Source organism: Ovis aries, chromosome 24 (assembly GCF_016772045.2).
Source record: "Ovis aries strain OAR_USU_Benz2616 breed Rambouillet chromosome 24, ARS-UI_Ramb_v3.0, whole genome shotgun sequence".
NCBI lineage: Eukaryota > Metazoa > Chordata > Mammalia > Artiodactyla > Bovidae > Ovis > Ovis aries.
This window is the reverse complement of record NC_056077.1, coordinates 30,433,803-30,452,030: the sequence shown is the minus strand read 5'-3', so window position 1 is coordinate 30,452,030 and position 18,228 is coordinate 30,433,803. Positions and strand designations below refer to the sequence as shown.

Below are 18,228 nucleotides of genomic sequence, written 5' to 3'. Positions count from 1 at the left end.
CATTTTGGATGATGCGTCCCCACGGAATGACATTTACCCTTACCCTCTCAGACTTGTACAGAATGAAATATGAATGTCACTCAGTCTGGCTTCCTACTCTGCCCCAGGCTGGTAATGAGCTGGGGTGGTACTAGAGCAGTGGCTGGCTCCGCCATGTGTGGACTGGTGACCGAGATGCTGTTGGAGCTTCTGCTTTGTGTACCTGTAAGCTTTTTTTTTTGGCGGGGAGGGCAGTATTTGGGGGCAGTTCTATGAAGCAGGCGAATGGTCCAGGTAATGTCTTATAAGGGCTCCTCCTGCTCTATGAGTCTTCATTTTCAAAGAATGTGAAGAATTCAGCAGAACATTTTCCGTTTTTCACCAAGGCTCAGCTTGCAGACAGTGACGTATCCACTTTGAAACACCATAAGCCAGCATTCGTCCTTGCACCGTGTTGCATCTTACTGTACATCCCTCGGACATGCTGGGGAATCGTTGGCTGTTCATGGTTTTTGACATTGGCCAACCACCTATTGCTGAATGAGATGAATTGAAATCATGACCTGTGAACTGGGATAGTGTGGAATTGATGTTCACAGGCCGAGTAAGCCAGCAGGTACCAAAAAAGACATCTTACGCAGGACAGACTTGTGATAGCACGACCCTTGAAATCCCTCGTATTCGCTTTCAGGTGCTTCTGGCCTTGGGAGCTGGCAGGAGCAGATTGTTCTTGGTGTGTGGAGGTTTGTTTTATTTTCCTCCTGTCCTTCATTTCTTCTTTCTTCCTTCCTTCTTTCATTTTTCTTTTCTTTCCGAAATAAACTCTGAAATTTACTTAGCATACCATATCTGGGACATTTCTACTAGATAGTAGAAAATTAGTTTGTCTGAGGTAAGTTTTCTCATAAAAGCTTTTCGGGCACTAGATAAGATTATCAGTTGAGGTAATTATACCACCTCCAGGTCTTCAAAAGTGAGTTTCATCTAGATCTGAGAGCTATTAAGATAGTATTCGACTTGAAGTCTATGGGATTAACTGGATTTAGGAGAGTTCCTGCCACTCCAGTCATCTCTGATTCTTGAAAGAAAGATTACTTATAGCCTGTGAGTATTCATGCTTGTGACATATGTGGTCCTTAGTTTTGAAGCTTCATTCATGTGTTCAGTCAGCAAACATTTACTGAACACTTTCTACCTGCAGGCCAAATGTCAGGAACTGCTGAAGGAAACAGATAGTGCCTCAACCCTCATGAAGCTTCTGTTCTGTTATGCAACATACAAAAGCTTTTCAAAATCTTTAGTAACGGGACTTCCCTGGTGGTAGAGACGTGGGTTTAATCCCTGGTCAGAGAAGTAAGATCCCACACGCCACAGAGCAGCTGAGTCATGCGCCGCAACCAGAGAAGCCTGTACTCCACAGAAAAGACCCAGCACAGGCAAAATTGGTTTTCAACTCTTCGGTGATTTTCATAGTCTTTGTTGGGCAGCCTGACACTGAGGTATCTTTGTGCATATATATTTGTTTTGGTGAGGTCCAGGGCCCATCTATAGTTGATCTGCTGTGGGTTTTTTTTTTTTTTTTTGCTGCACCTAATAGGCTTTGTTGTATGTTGTTCAGTTGCTCAGTCGTGTTCAACTCTTTGCAACCCCATGGACCGCAGCATGCCAGGCTTCCCTGTCCTTCACTATCTCCCGGAGTTTGCTCAAACTCATGTCCATTGAGTCAGTGATACCATCCAACCATCTCATCCTGTCATTGTCCCCCTGCCCTCAATTCTCTGTCAGCCCCTTGTCCTCCTGCTCTCAATCTTTCCCAGCATCAGCATCTTTTCCAACGAGCAGGGATCTGGATCCCCGACCAGGGATTGAACCTGGGACCACGGCAGTGAAAGTGCTGAGTCCTAACCAGTGGACCCTGCAGAAGTCCCTGGCCTACTCCTTAAAGCAAGGAAGTACTGCCCTCAGCAGTGCTCTGCTGAGAGACAGGGAAGGGGGCTCCTGGGATTAAGAGTCCCTTAGGGTCTGCATGGCACCTGCCACATATCAGAAGACCATGGGGTGTAGTCACTGAGTCTTCAATGATGATGGGAGTGCCGCCTTTTAAAAATAGGTCTCTCTCTCTCTCTGTGGGAGTAGGATCACTTGAATCCTTTGGGCAAAAATCCACTGATGGGAGCCTGTGGAGGAAACAGACCTGGTAGAGGTGTCTGGTGTGGAGGCCGTGGAGCAGTGAGGTGCCAGGCGCTGGAAAAGCCACATCTAGACAAGATGCGAGACAGCTCAAGGCAGAGGCAATGTGAAGGGAAGAGCCTGGGGCACGTTGGGGATGGCGCCCAGGGAATGGTGGACGTCTGAGAGCACAGTCACCTGGCTTCCTTGGCACTGGGCCAGCCCCGGGCCGTCTCCTCCGGGCCGCTCCTGCAGTCTGGAGACGTAGCAGTGATGTTCTGCCCTGCCAGTGAGATGGAGGTGGACTTGACACCTGGTGTCAAGTTTATGTGGGGCTTCCTGGGTGGTGGTAAAGAACCCCTTTGCCAGTGCAGGAGACGTGAGAGATGGGGATTCGATCCCTGGGTCAGGAAGATCCCCCAGAGGAAGTCGAGGCAACCCACTCCAGTATTCTGGCCTGGAGAATGCCATAGACAGAGGCACCTGGCGGGGTACAGTCCATGGGGTGGCAGAGAGTCACACATGATTGAAGAGACTTGGCATGCAGGCACACACCAGATGTTTACATTTGGGGGGAAAAGGAAAGTGGCTAAAGTAAAGTTGCTTATGTGATGTAGAAAGAAATTTGTAGGAGGTCTTCTGTCTGTGTTCACTTAAAGTTGGCTAATTACTTTCAGGAAGGAATTCCACATGTGAAATGTTGGTGGTCAGTGTGTTATGCTAAGAAATGAAGAGCCTTTTTTTAACGTTCTTTTTTAAATATTCTTTTCATTACGCTTTGCCGTAGGATATTGAATACAGTCTTCCATGCTATAGTAGGACCTTGTTGTTTATCCGTTCTCTATATAGAAACACCTTTATGTTTGCAAATAGTTACATGACTTTCTCTGAAGAACTGAGTGAGACTGCTTGTACCCCCAGCACGGCTTACAAGGCTGCCTCGCTCGCAGAACCTTCCTTGGCAACTCTGAGCTCTCTCTGTCTTGCGTCAGTTATTCTGTGGCGGTTCGACGTACAGAAACGGCTGTCCTCCTGCTTTCTCTGGGAGGCTGTAAAATGCTGCCCACAGCATGGAAATAATACTCTGAGTCTATGGTGTCTTTCTGGAAGAATACACTCCATTTTCTAGTTCCTTACTGGGCTGACTTTTTCAGAAGGGACTCCCTTGGGAAAATTACAGGTCAACAAGAAGCAGCCCCCACAAGGGATACCATGGGGAAAGGAAAAAGCGTCTCAGGGCGTCCCTGCCCCACACCGCGGGTTGTGAGGGGGCTTGGGGAACTGAGGTGTGGGTCCCCATGATAACTACTAGACAGTTCCCTGGTACATTGTTAGTGGCCAAGAATGCTAGTTGCCTTCTAATTTGCATCCTCCCCTTCTTCCTCTGTAATAAAAACTATTGATTTTTAATTGGACAAATGGGCCAACTAAACAGAATAAAGACTAACCTTCAATGGCCTGCCTTGCAGCAAGATGCTGTCCTAGAACTCAGTTCTGACTAATGGGTATTAATGAATTGGTGAAGCGCTGCTTGTAGAGAGTGTCCTTAAAGGGCCAGGAGCAGGCCCATCTAGAATGTGGCCGCAATTGTTGGGACCGCAGCCATGGTCCTGGGCGATGATGTGTTTTGGGGGAACGGAAGGCAATAAAGGCAGATACATCCACATATGTAGGAAGACCCGACGTCCCTGACATGAGAGAGTGCCATTCCAGCCCTAGGCTGCCTGTCGTGGGACTTGTACTTTGAGAGAGCAAACTCTTGTTTAAACCACTGTTATTTTGTCTGTCACTTGCCACCAAAGTGAATCCTAACTGACCTAGCAAGCAAATGACTTTAAAAGGAGCCATCATTGCCCATCCTAAGTGTCTAGCCCTTGGAAGTCATTTCTTATATCCAGCCTCTTGGTTACAGTTACACCATCATAGTGGATAACTGGAGTGTGGAAAGGTTCTAGAAGACAGAGGAATAAAATCTCAGACTCACTGGCTAGAAAATGCTCTCAAACAGCATTTACCAAAATGCTCCTCACAGCCCTGTGCATAATAAAATAATCACTATTAATTAGTCTGTCATGTGGGCAGTCAAACCGTACTCGCATAGTCACTTCTGGGCTGTGCTAAGCATCACATCCATTGAAGCAGTAGTATTTCCCTCAAAAGGACCCTTAGAAATGGGCTTTCTTTCAGCACTTCCCCAAGTATACAGATAATATTAATAAATTGTGAGCTCTCTGGAGCAGACATGTATGTGTGTGTGTATATGTATATACGTATGTATGTATTGGCTGTTACGCTTAAAGTAGCAAGAAAGGTTTGTCCTGTTACAAGGGGACAGATGACCTCAGGCTATTAGCCACTAACAGACATTTGTACTTTGGGGGAAATGGAAAAAGCACCCCAGGCTTCTTAATTCTACACCGAATACAGAATAAGAAAATTCCTGTGTTTGAAACTTCTCCGCATCATAATCGACCATGCTGTTGTTTAATATAATTATTTTTTCAGTTGATATGAAATGTTCCTCCAAGGAGCCACTGTGAAGAGAGCTGCTGGGACCTCCCTTATGGTCCAGGGGTTAAGACCCCACCCTCCAATGCAGAGATGTAGGTTTGATCCCTGGTCGGTGAGCTGAGATCACATGCCTCACAGCCCAAAACCCAAAACATAAAACAGAAGCAATATTGCAACGAATTCAATAAAGGCTTTAAAAATGATCCATATCTATCTATCTATCTATCTATCTAAAAAGGCTGGCTGCTGCATCTGACACGTGAAGCTGTGGTTGCTCGGACCCATGGTCCAAAAAGAGGCAGGTCAGCCTTCTCCCCAGCAGAATGGGGTTCTGAATGGAAAAATCAGCTCTCCTAACCGTCTTCAAGTCAGAGCATTTTACCGTTGGCTGTAACCTGTGGATGTGATCTGGTCTTGGCCCTTGAAGTTGGGGGAACTCAGGCCCAGGGAATCGAATAGGACCTTCCCCAGGCCACACAAGCCTAGGGCAGCCCAACCTGGAGCTCAGACCTCAGAGCTCCCCGACTATTGTCCTTGTCGTCATACAACCCGGCCTTCCATCTCCAGGACTAGCAAGTAATCACGTTTGGCAACGTACCCACCTTCTTTTTTGTTTGAGTGCTTAAAAAAAAAAAGATGAAATGGTGTCATAAGTGGGTCAGGATGTATTTCTTCTCCCTTACCTTGTTATTTTCATTTGGTAGCAGAGGGTATATCCCCCAGACTAAAAACTAAAGGAACAGATTGCTCAGCCCCTCATGACTCTGCCCTGGTGGTGGATCATTAATGGTGTAGAAAACGAGGGCCATGTTAGGCAGTGCTGGGTGGGGTGCATGCCTCTTTAAGAGATTTATGTGGAGGTCTGAACTGGGGAGACGGCACAGTGGTACATCATCATGCAGGCGACATCAGAGACTTTCTTCTTCGCTTGGGTGCATTATCATAAAAAGTGATTTAGACTGGAGCTGATTGATGCAAATGGCCCTATGTTCTTTCCTATCATTAGCGGCCTCTTTCAGTGGCCAGAGGCAGTGATTAAAGCTGTCATTTGGAGCTGCTCATTAAAGACAAGCCTCAGAATAGCAAGAGAAAGAGAGGTTGGAGAGGCATATATATACATATAGATGTATGTATGTATATGCGTGTGCATGTATTTTTTTTTCCTGCCTTAAACGTGCGTCATCTCTTTCCAGACAACCACGGAAATCAAGGCTGTAGAGATATTTCCACCGAGAATATAGAATGCTCTTTTGCAAGTAATATTAGATTTTTGGGAGTGTCACAGTAGATTCTGATGACAGCTTGCCTACATATTATGAAAGGAGATGAGGAGGGTATTGTGGTAGGTGTGTTTTGTGAGAGACTGACCCTGGTGAGAACTCATTAAGTCTCCCTCCTCCCAGGCTGGGGACTTCAGAGGCGGGCCACGGGAGAGCAGAGGGGAGGGCCGCTGGGGGTGGTTGGCCTCAGTAAGTCTCATTGTGACAGTGGTGACCCCAGGGGTGGAGCAGAGGGGTCAGCCGGGAGGTGGCTCTTTGCTGAGTCCAGAGGATGGGTGCCTGGGTGTCAGTCCCGGAGAGGCCAGCACCTGCAGGCCCCCAAACAGGAGAGGAAGGGCCGGGGGGAACAAGGCAGAGATCCATCCATGCAGGGAGGAAGATTGATCTCAAGGGGCACTTTCCCTGGCTCCTCGGAGTGGCCCTGTCCTGTGCATTCACATCCAGGGATGTGCTCACTTCAGGCTGGGATTCACGTGGTGCCAACAGGTGACAAAAATTTCTTCAGAGGCATTTTGCCCAGGCTCCAAACGAGCGATGTTATATTAAATACCTAACAGGATGGCAAGGGTGTTGGGTGGCAAGTTGAATATGGGAACTGGGACCGTGGAAGTGAAACCAGCCAAGGGCCACCTTTGATCTTGAAGTAAACCATTTCAGGGTCGGAGACACGACCAGCCCAAAAGACCTGCACATCTTTCCTGGCCAATGGATCCTTTCTCCAGCACTCCTCAGAAATCCCTCTAGGAGAAAAAATAGTAAGAAATTGTCAATTTAATTTCTCAGTCTAATGATCTGGTCTTATACATAAAAATTTAAATTACTTTTTTTTCCATGAAAGTGGAGACCAGCATCAGTTCTGCCACCACCACGGTCTCCATGACAACTCCTGAGCGGCGGTGGCTCGTGTCAACGTCACAGTCACAGGTCCTTGAAATGAAGCAGAGGAAAGTTTGAGTTTCTGCTCTGTCATTAGTGAACCCTGCAGGCTACCATGATGGAGCTCAGTGGAGGGCTGGGGGCTTTTTTGGGTGTGGACAGCAGAGATGGGGATGGGCAGGAAGGAAGCATCCCCTGAGGCTCCAGGCAGGGATTGGGCTAGGCTGCAGACAGCGCTGCCTTCTCAGGTTCCAAGCCAGCTTGTTGGCTTGGAAGGTATGGCCTTTGTCCTCCCTTCTGCCACGCACCGCCCCCCCCTCCACCCCACCCCCACCCCGGGTCTGGCGCATCCGGGCCTATTAGTACCGACGCTGGGCTGTGATGTTCCTCTCCTCGGGGAGCCGACAGCAGAACTGAACAAAGTCCCTGGTAATCTGTGCTTACAGCCTCCCCCTGGGGAGCAAGCCCGGCCAGCTGGCATCTCATGCTGAGCACTCTCACTTCCCCTGGCAGCCCGGCAGCCTGGCAGGGGCCCAGAGGCCAGCCGGCTGCAGGGCCAGCTCGCACCGGCTCCCCAGGCCACCCAGCCCCGGATCACATGCACTTGAGCGCCGCCTTGCAGGCTGGCTACTGGCTGAACTCACAGCCCAGGCATGGCAGCCCATCTGCCTGGGCCTTTCCAGGCCGCCGACGTGGCTCTCGAGAAATTAAAAACATGAGTGCTGGATGTGAAACCACTGGCTGGCCAGATGTACAAGGGAGTCCTCTAGAACCCTTTCCCTCTTGTTGGTCTTCCCAGGCTCCAGGTCGGTGACACAAGGAGATGTCCTTGTGAGTTCAGCCCCCTGTAGTTGGAAAGGTGTACCCCCCACCTTGGATGACAGGGTGGGCGGCAGGGATGAGGGAGTGTGGATGTGTGTACATGTTAGAAAATGTGTGTGCTCACTCAGTCATGTCTGACTCTTTGCGACCCTCATGGATTGTAGCCCGCCAGGCTCCTCTGTCCCTGGGATTCTCCAGGCAAGAATACTGCAGTGGGTTGCCATTTCCTTCTCCGGGGGATCTTCCTGACCCAGAGATGGAATGCACATCTCCTGTGTCTTCTGCATTGGCAGGTGGATTCTTTACCTCTGGGCCACCCAGGAAGCCCCCGAGAAAATAAATACCTGGAGAGAAAAAAATAAATGGGCAAAAACCTCTTTGGATCTCAGACTTGATGGCTTTCCTACCCAGGCACACCTTCCCAGCACAGTCACTGCCAGATCTAACTTTGGTTGAAGTCAGGATTCCCTCATGTGCACTTGCAGAGAGCCAGGATTCTGAGGGCCCCCTCGGGGAAGCAGTTCCTTCAGGCACTGTCCCGCTCACTAAAGTGCCAGAGATTCTAGAGTTTGCTCGTTGATACGGCTTAGGAGTTGTTAGGCTTTCCCTGCCTAGCCTACCAAAAGTGTGCCCTGCAAGGTTTGTGGCCTTTTTAGGAGGATCGTGCAAAAAGCATCTGGTCTATTGAGAAGCCTTTCAGACACTGTGTGGCCCTCAGGTGGCATAGGCAGAGGTCAGCTAGGCTGTTTTAACCAGGTGTACAGCCTGTCTTGATAAGACTGGGGACAAGGCCTAAAGGCAGTGTGTTCTGTCCTTCAAGTTTTATTTTACCAGGAGGTATTTAATGGAGGGATCATTAAACTCAGGAAGAAAAAAGACCTGAGTGAAATGGCTTCTGTCCATCTTCAAGCTTTTCCCTGTTTGCTCACCTGAGTCCACTGAGAAGAAGTGTGAACAGCAGTCGTGCTCATGGCTGCCCTTCAGCAGGCATGCTCTCTGTGCCAGACGCTGTGCCCAACTCCTGACGCCGTGTTTTGTGCCTTCTAAAGGCAGGCTTGGAGGGAACAGCCTCAGCCCCAGGCAGGCGAGGACACTTGACTCAGGGTCTTCTCAGCATCACGCAACTACTTTGCAGAGGAGCCAGGACCTAACTCAGGTGCCAGCCTGAAGGCCACTCTCTTACCCAGGGCTGATCAGTGAGGTACCCTTTGGCTCTGATAACTATCTGATGGGGCCTTGTGGCTGCCCAGGGGCACCATGTGGGCTCAGTGGAGGTGTGAAGGACGGCAGCTCTCATCTTGCATTTGTGGTGTGATGAGCTGACGACCCGAGGCTCCTCAAAGGCAAGCCCAGGTCTGCTCCCTCATCCTGCGGAGCCCCCTGGGTCTTGCATGAGGCCCTGCACGTTGGTCTGCTCAATGCATCATTACCACGCAAAAAAATGAACAAGCGAGTGGTCAAGGTTAAAGTCACAAGTCTTTAAGTAAACGTGCTCGCTGAACCCAAAGATATTTTCCTCGCAGAAGGGGGTAAAATGAATTTTTTTTTTTTTTTAGATTGGAGAAACTTGATTGTGTTTTTAGGTTGAGTCGAAATTATTGGAGAGGGAATAAGGGATTACTGATGGAACAAGGTCCCCAAGGAGGTCTTAAGGGACAGAATTAAGAACAGAGGAGAATTTTTAGTAGCAGAAGGAGGACACTTGCTCCTTAGAGACAAGAGGTGAAAAGGAGAAAGAAGGATCCAGTCAGTAGTCCTGGCCTTTGTGTTGCTCAGAAGTGCATTTAGCTGCAAGTAATAGGAAGCTTGACCAGCAGCATCTGAAACAACTTAGAATTTCTTTTTCTCACCTTGTAAAAAAAAAAAAAAAAAAAAACTACAGAGAGGCTGGCGCTGTCATTGGTCCCACGGCTCAGCGTACGGACCAGCACCTTCAGGACTTTCTCAGCCTGTCCCTCATGGCTTCACTCTGGCTGTTGCAACTCCTGGCGTTACATCTGCATTCAAGGAAGAGTCTTTGTTACCCTTTTTTTTAATCTGCAAAGGAAGAACATCCCTGCCAACTTCTTCTTTGATCTCTCTTGTTGTGAAATCGACTTTCGCAGAAATTTATGTACTGTTCTTTGCTTTCTCCACACCCACCACCAGAGGAAATTTAACCATTATGCATAACAGAGGATTTACTTTTCATGTAAAAGCGGCTCTTTATGTCCAATATCTCCATTTTAAATGCTTGTCTTTCTGCTTCAGATCTCCGGGAAGTTTATTGCGACAACTTGGAAAATGGGCAAACAAACCAAAGCCAAAATAACATGTAAGGGTTATGAAGAGCCTTCAAAGGAAGCCCTGAGACAGGCGAGTGGGCATCCTTTCCTGCCTCTCAAAGCAGCCTTTGAGCACCTACCAACACTCCGATTGCTGGTTCCAATTCCATCCTTACAGGCTGAGAGAACAAGGCATTAACTAGTCTAGCAGGGACCAGAGATGGGCCCAGGAGGCCTCAGGAGAAGCCAGGCAGTTGCCCGGGTTTCTGTCTCTCTGGGCAAGTCGCCTTGCCTCGAGGGAGCTGTAGAGGGTGTGGGGCTGGCAGGTCTCGGAGGACCCTCTCAGCTCCTGACTTCCTCTCTAACCTTCTGTGATTTCAGAGGCCCCAAGGGACCGCAGAGGTGGCCCTGGCCCCACTCCAGCAGCATCTCCCTCGAGGGGTCAGCCTCCTGGGTTGTACCAAGCATCTCGGTTTGTTCCTTCATTGTCCCCTGACCCTCATTAACCAAGAGGAGAAACCAGTTCCAAAAAGGCCTGTTTGCCCCATATTGTCTGTTTCATATCCGCAGAGCACGCTGTGCCCTATTCAGAATTAAACTGTGATCACTAAACTCATCTGTGTCAGGGGCCTTATTCAAAACCTGCTTTCCCAGCAAAGCAGGGCCAGTGGATTAGTATCCACCCCCCGCCCCATGCTCTATGGAGTGGTTCTCATCTTTAATTCTCATTTTTAATGCCTTTGGCAAGAGACAGAGATAGGAAGAGAGAAGGGAAGACAGAGAGAGAGAGAGCAAGGGAAAAAAAGAAAGACACAAAAGACGAGCGAGAGTGGAAGGAAGGCGCGGGAACCGCAGCATGTTTTGTTGGAACGCCGGCACTGCCTTTATCAGGATCACCAGAGGGAGAGCGGGGTTTGATCCTGTTCTCCGCTGGGAACCAAAAAGGCTTTATTGTACCGTTTCTAACATCTCACAGTTAAGATCAGAACAATGCGCCCTGTGTGTGCATACACACCGTGCGTGTGTGTGTGTGTGTGTGTGTGCACGCGCGCGCGCGCGCGCCTAAGGACAGTCTTCTATGTGGGACCCGCCCTGTTTTCAAAGCACGGCTGATCCGGTGGACCTGAGGCTTTCTTCTAAAGGCCAGATGCAGAAAACACCAGGCTCTCTATGGGTCTCCCTTTCTAGCAGACTTTTTTTTTTTTCCCCTCCCTTGCCCTGACTTGGATCAGCGGGATTCACTCCTGTCAAACAAATTACAGCATCTATGAAATGGGGATATCGACATGTGTGACTTGATCCGTTTTAATAGGGACCCTGTGGGAGTTTCCTCCCGGCCCCACTGAGCTTTGTGTTCTTTCTGGAACGGCCGGAGGACGCTGTGGGCTTTAACCCTTCGCGGACAGCGGGTTGCCAGCCTCCTGTGTGCGCGCTGCTGCCTTTTTCTCCCCAGCCATTGTCTGGGGAGTGCACGCAGCCTGGCATCCACTTCATGCTTATTATCTCACAGGAGATGAGCTCACCCCAGGAGGAGGGGGAGAGAGCTGTGTTTTGAACCAGATCTTTTGATTTCCTATCTTCCCTCTTCCCTCTAAAATAATTAGAAGTGCTGGTCAAGGTAAAGGGGGAAAAAAAAAAAAGGAGCAGCCAAGAGGGGGAAAATAAAAATAATAATGTGTAACCCTGGCATCTTGTTTTCAAGAGGCTATTGTCCTGGCTGCTGTTTGACCCTTATGGAATCATTAGCCTTTGAGCAGAGTCAGGCGGGCAGTTGGCGAGGCGCCCTCCTGTTTGGAGAAAATGACCCTGAGCAAGTAGAAGAGGGAATTCGCCGATGTCCTGTTTTATGACTTTCTCCCCTTCCCCAACTCATGCTGCTCATGGAGGCGTCTCTGGTGCTTCCTTAGAGGTGGGCTCGCCCCCAGGGCCCACTGGCCCTGAGGGGTGCTTGGGTTCCAGCTCAGAGCTGGGAGGCAGAAGGGACACTGAAGACAGTGGCAGAGGCCGCCCAGCGCCATCCCCACCTAGCGCCCCATGCCCTGCCAGCCTCTTAGCAGGGGCCCTGTCACCTGCTCTCGTGGATGGGAGCGCCTGGGCCGAGGGCAGGAACGTGGCTTCCTTTGAGCTCTTTCTCTCCTGAGCACATGGCTCTGGTGTGCCTCAGTTTACGGAAGAGACACTCCTGGGAGATGGCCCGGAGAATAGAGCTGCTGGCAGATGGAGTCCTATATCCCATAGAAGCACACTGTTTGTTGTTCAGTCGCTAAGTTGTGTCCGACTCTTTGCAACCCCATGAACTGCAGCACACCAGGCTTCCCTGCCCTTCACTATCTCTTGGAGTTTGCTCAGACTCATGTCCATCGAGTCAGTGATGCCATCCAGCCATCTCAGCCTCTGTTGCCCCCTTCTCCTCCCGCCCTCAATCTTTCCCAGCATCAGGGTCTTTTCCAGTGAGTCAGCTCTTCACATCAGGTGGCCAAAGGATTGGACCTTTGAAGTCAGCATCAGTCCTTCCAATGAATATTCAAGGTTGATTTCCTTTAGGATTGACTGATTTGATCTCTTTGCAGTCCAGGGGCCTCTCTAGGGTCTTCCCCAGCACCACAGTTCAAAACCATCAATTCTTCAGCCCTCACCCTTCTTTATGGTTTAGAGTTGGTCAAAGTGAAGCCGAAAGCATAAGATACCTCTCTACTAACTGGTCTGGGAACCTGGGCTCACAGTCCTACAAAGTGAGACGTCCTTCCACATCTCACAGCCCCACCCCTGACTCCCCTGCTCCGGAAGCCCGTTGCCTGAGACACACTTTCTGTGGTCAAGGCCCTGGGCTTCTACAGGGCTGGACATGCCTTGGCTGCTTCCCTATGATGGTCCTGAATCTTGACCCTCGAGGCCCCTAGGAGTGTGCCATGGCTTTTCCACCCTTTTCATTCATTCCATTTCAGCTCCAGGCACAGCTTCTAGGAGCCTTCTGATAGCACATCTGTCGCTAATTTCCCTTTAGGGAGAGGAACTCCACTGGGCTCCATTGCCTCATGCTTGCTGGCTAGCACTGCTTCGTGGCCTCTGTTGTTTTTGTTCTTTGCTGCTCATCCTTTCCAGCATTGAGCAAAGAGGCAGTGAGGGAAAGGGTGAAGGCTTGCCCGCAGGGTGGCCTCTGCCGTGCCCAGGTGCCTGACGACTGGGAGTTCTCCTTTCTCCCGCGTCTCAAGCGTTTGGTCACCACAGAACGATCATCTCACAGGGGAGGTGACTTGCCACCTGCCCCATTGTTGACTCCTCTGAACACTGAGCCCAGTTCTTTCCAAGTTATACCCATCAATTTTCTCTTCATTTGCAGGTTTCTCCAGATGAACCCAAAGTGTAACCCAAAGGACCGCCCTTGCCTTCCTTATAGTCCCATTAGTTTTTCTAAGTTTTTTGTCTTGCATCAGATTTGGTTTTCAGAAAAGAGGGACAAGGGACCCCTCTTCGTGGAGGGATATTATTAGGCTGAGAACCCTAGTCTGACAAAAATGTTTAGCTGCGATTCTGTTTAGACCGATGCTGATGTCTGAACTAGAGCAGAGCAAAGGCAGAGATGACAGAAGCAGGCCTAGCACGCGCCGTGGCAGACGTGGCAGACGGCTTCAGAGATGTGCTGGGCGTCGCATGCTGCTGAGGCTGACTTGAAAGTGTTAGTCACTCAGTCGTGTCCGACTCTTTGCTAGCCCACGTACCGTAGCCCACCAGGCTTCTCTGTCCATGGGATTCTCCAGGCAAGAATAGTGGAATGGGTAGCCATTCCCTTCTTCAGGGGATCTTTCCGACCCAGGGATCAAACCCAGTTCTCCTGCACTGCAGGCAGATATTCTTTTCTGTTTGAGCTACCTCGAGAATAGGCTTTTTAAAGACGTGTTCAGACTGAGTTCTTCAGGCTAACCTTGGAGTGGAAGCTTCCAGGCAACTTCATTTCTCTGTGGTCTCTCCCGAAATCCCTTTTCTCTGAGTTCTTGTTAAGTTCATCTTTGGCCTGTATTGCCCCGGGCCCCAAGGGGCTGCCATAGGCCTCTGTTCCCGAATTCTCACCCCATCCCGCCACGGGACCTGGGCTTCTTTGGGTTCGTGCCCTGGGTATTTGTTGGGCAGCGCATTCTTGCCAAGCAGAACATGGTGTTCAGCCAGATCCCGTAGTGCTCGTCGTCCCCACGGCTACAGCTCAGGCCCGGGTCCGCCTGCCCTCCCGCTAACTCCCAGCTTTCCTTGGAATCACAGCTCCCTCCAGTTCAGTCACCCAGCTTCTCGTCTGTAATCCCTTCGTTCACTCTTGCCAAGAATGTTCTTCAGTAATCCAGAGTCATATTGGTTATTATATATGAGACTAGAAAAAGGTTTATAAGGTTTTTCCCCCTGAAATCAGCGTTAATGCATTATGACAAAACCTAACTCACATTTCTAAACATTTTGTGTAGCGGTCGTGCGCTTTCAACATACGGAGAAATGGATCCAGAGCCGTTGGCAGCTTTCACGCGTCTTTCTCTGGCCTTTCTCTTTGCAGACTGAAGTCAGCTAACGGCCAGACTTCACCAGAATCATTGGCCATGGATACTCTTGCGAAGGCTGAGTTTTATTAGCGCTCCAAGAGTCAGGGGGAGGCCAAAACGACCTCCAGACATGGCAGATCTTAATCGCGAGTGTTGAAAACAGAGATGTGTTTTATTCTTGACCACTAAGGTGGGAGTTAATTACCACATGCGGATGAACTCTCTGGTGCCCTCCTGCCTCAGCAATTAGGAAGAGAGCTTGTGTGCCTGGTGGGGCTTTACGACTGGGGATTATATGGGAATTAGGAGTGACTTTGGGGAGGCATTTGGGCCGCACAGTTACCCAATACCAGAATGGCCCAACCTCCGGTTTGTCAAAACCTCAACTGTTGTGTTTGGCAAACGTTCTCCAAAGTGTGTTTGGTCAGTACTAAATAGTTTCATTGAGCAGACCAGTTTACTCAAGTGCCTGGGAGAAGTCTTTGGTTTCTGACTTCTCCTATGAGGCCCTCAAGAGCGTCCTTGAGATTTATCTACAGCCATGGTGGGGTATGAGCAATGCCTGTTAGGAAACTTTGCAAACCAGTTCTGAGATGTGGATCTTCAGGCTTGCTCTGTCTAGCCCGTGGCCACTAGTCATGTGTGGCTATTTAAGTTAAGTTAATTAACATTAAATAAACAGTTCAGTCACTCAGTCATGTCCGACTCTTTGTGACCCATGGGCTGTAGCACGCCAGGCTTGCCTGTCCATCACCAACTCCCAGAGCTTGTTCAAACTCATGTCCATCGAGTCAGTGATGCCATCCAGCCATCTCATCCTCTGTCATCCCCTTCTCCTGCCTTCAGTCTTTCCCAGTATCAGGGTCTTTTCCAGTGAGTCAGTACTTCACATCAGGTGGCCAAAGTACTGGAGTTTCAGCTTCAGCATCAGTCCTTCCAATGAATATTCAGGACTGATTTCCTTTAGGATGGACTGGTTGGATCTCCTTGCTGTCCAAGGGACTCTGAAGAATCTTCTCCATCACCAGAGTTTAAAAGCATCAATTCTTTGACGCTCAGCTTTCTTTATAGTCCAGCTCTCACATTCGTACATGATTACAGGAAAGAACATTAAATAAAATCTAAACGTCAGTTACTCAGTGAAGTACATCCTGATAGCCACATGTGTCTAGTGGCTGCTCTATCAGACAGTGAAGATAGGGACTGTTTTCTTTGTTTTTGGCTGCACTGAGCCTTCATGGCTTTGCATGGGCTTTCTCTAGTTGCAGCAAGCAGGGGGCACTCTTCTTGGTGGTGTACAGGCTTCTCATTGCAGTGGCTTCTCTCGTTGCGGAGCACAGACTCGAGATTTGCAGACTTCAGCAGTTGCAGCACGTGGGCTCAGTAGTTACTGTTTGCAGGCTCAGTTGCTCTACATGTGGAGTCTTCCCCGACCAGGAATCAAACCCGTGTCTCCTGCCTTGGTGGCAGATTCTTATCCGCTGTGCCACCTGGGACCATTTTCATCATCACGGGTAATTCTTTTGACCATCAGCATTCTAAAGTCTCAGCATGTCAACTGTGCGGGGGTCCGTGGACCCAGAGCCATTCACGGAGGCACCTGGGGGCTTTCCTGAAGGACCTTCATCGCTGGTCTCCATGGGCAGTGGGAGGAGGGCTGGCCGGGCTTTCAGCGTTGCCTCTACTCAGGATGTCATCCGTCCTGGGCGTCTGGAGCGTGAGGGTCAGCAGCGTCTGAGCACCATCCAGGGGGTTCTTGCCAGTGCTTCCTGAAGTCGGTGAGAGAGCAGCTCTGTTCGTGGCAGGTCAGCAGGGGCTCTACTCCCTCCCCGAGGTGATGCCCAGGAAAGCACAGGCTTAGAGGGCAGTGGCTTATCTTCCTTAGTTGAATTATCTTTGATAGATCCTTCTTTAATGTTTATCCCTTGGACTTACTGATAATTTTCAAAAGCCAAGGTGGTGATAACATGTGTCTGCTATGAAGACAGGGGCCATCCATGCAAGGTGCTGTGGACCAGTCAGGATGTTAGCGTCTCCCTGGGAGAACCATGGACGTCTCTCCCACTGGGGAGTGCAGGCTACCTGATCCTGTCTTTCCCTTCTGCCCCATCTTCTGGAAAGGCCAGAGTTAAATTCGGTGCTTGGTCTCATGGTTCTGTGTTTTTCTGTTTTTTGGTTTTTTTAGCCTTTTTAAAAAGTGGAGTATAAGAGGAATGGCAACCCACTCCAGTAGTCTGGCCTGGAGAATTCCAGGGACAAGAGGAGCCTGGCGGGCTACAGTCCATGGGGTGGCAGAAGAGTCCAGACAGGACTAAGCGCCTGACACTTGCCCTTCATAATTGCTTAACAGCGCTGTGTTAGTTTCTGCCGTACAATGTGAATCAGCTATATGTATCGTATATCCCCTCCCTCCTGAGCCTTCCTCCCACCCCCATCCCACGCTTCTGGGTCATCACAGAGCAGCAAGCAGAGCTCCCTGCGCTGCACAGCAGCTTCCCACTAGTTCTCAGTTTTACACTTGGAGACGTATGTATGTCGATGCTACCCTCCCCTCCCCCCACCCCACATCCACAGTGTCTGTTCTCTCCGTCTGCATTTCTGTTCCTGCCCTGCAAATAGGTTTTGATTTCTCTTCCTTAATCAGATTTTGACTTTCTGTTTCAATTTTAATACCTTTTATGTGTATCTGTTCATTTTAATTCTCATTAAACTCTTTCCTGAAGGAGATGGAGTGTAAACAAATGAACGCAGATTCTCTCACCTGGTCCGCACACTTGGTATTTCTGGCTTTAAGGTGCTCCCTGTGCCAGCCCAGCCCTGTCCTCCGTGTCACAGTCTCGCTTTTCCGTGTAGCACACTGCTGAGCACGTGCTGACGGGAGTGACGCCATGGAGCAGAGGAACACTGCCAGGCGTGGGAAGACATCACACGGAAAACCGAGGGAGGAGGGTCACCTCTCAGATTCAGTCAGATGACAAGAGGCAGCACTGGCCTCCCTGGGGTGTAGAGATAGGAAGGAATTTGAATAATCATCATCATTATCGTCACCACATTCATTAAACCCCATCTGCACATGGCACTGTGCAAGTCCCTGCAGGTTATTTCTCTGCCAGTGAGAGAGAATGCGGTCCAGCAGGGAGGACAAGCTAAGCCTCAGCTCTCCCCTGCTCACCGGCTTCCTTCCAAGGCTGTTTCTGACCCTCCATGTGAAAGGATTTACCACTAAAGTTAAGCACGTGACCGGCTATGCTCTTGGAACATAGATCTCTGTGGCCCTTGACTTCTAAGTTTCTTTCACATCCGAGGACCCTGGACTTCCCTGTATAGCCTTAACCACAGTGGCAGGTGGGGACTTCAGTGCATGATGCATTCGAGCATGATGCATGTCCTGTGTTCCATCAGGCCAGGGGTCATCTGCATCTCCTGCATCCCGGGCCTGTGGAGCTCACCACCGTGTGAACTCATCATACGTGTTTGAAACATATGTATATCAACAGACAGAAGGAAGGAAGGAATGAGCATCCAGTGTGACTTGAGAGTGGCTTCCGGACTTAGAGCTGTTAGTGTCACTCTTTCCTCCACCAGTCCAGCATCTTGAGTTTCACAGACTGCTTGGCCATCACAGACCTGCCGTGGAGGGACAGCCTTACACAGAGCACTTGTCACTGGAACTTACATGACAGGCTCGTGAATGTTCTTTTGCTGTCAAGTTTCATTGTGGTTTGATCTAAAATATTGCAAGCTCCTCAAGGATAAGAACTAAGTCTTACTCCTGTGTATTTCCTGTGAGTGTTTTGTATCACT

The 18,228-nt window shown here is 49.6% G+C and overlaps 1 protein-coding gene across 7 annotated transcripts in view; it reads left to right on the top strand.

The window, feature by feature from the left end:
- AUTS2 (activator of transcription and developmental regulator AUTS2) overlaps positions 1-18,228 on the top strand; it is a 1,205,607-nt gene that overhangs the window by 1,018,897 nt on the left and 168,482 nt on the right. The window lies entirely within an intron of this gene.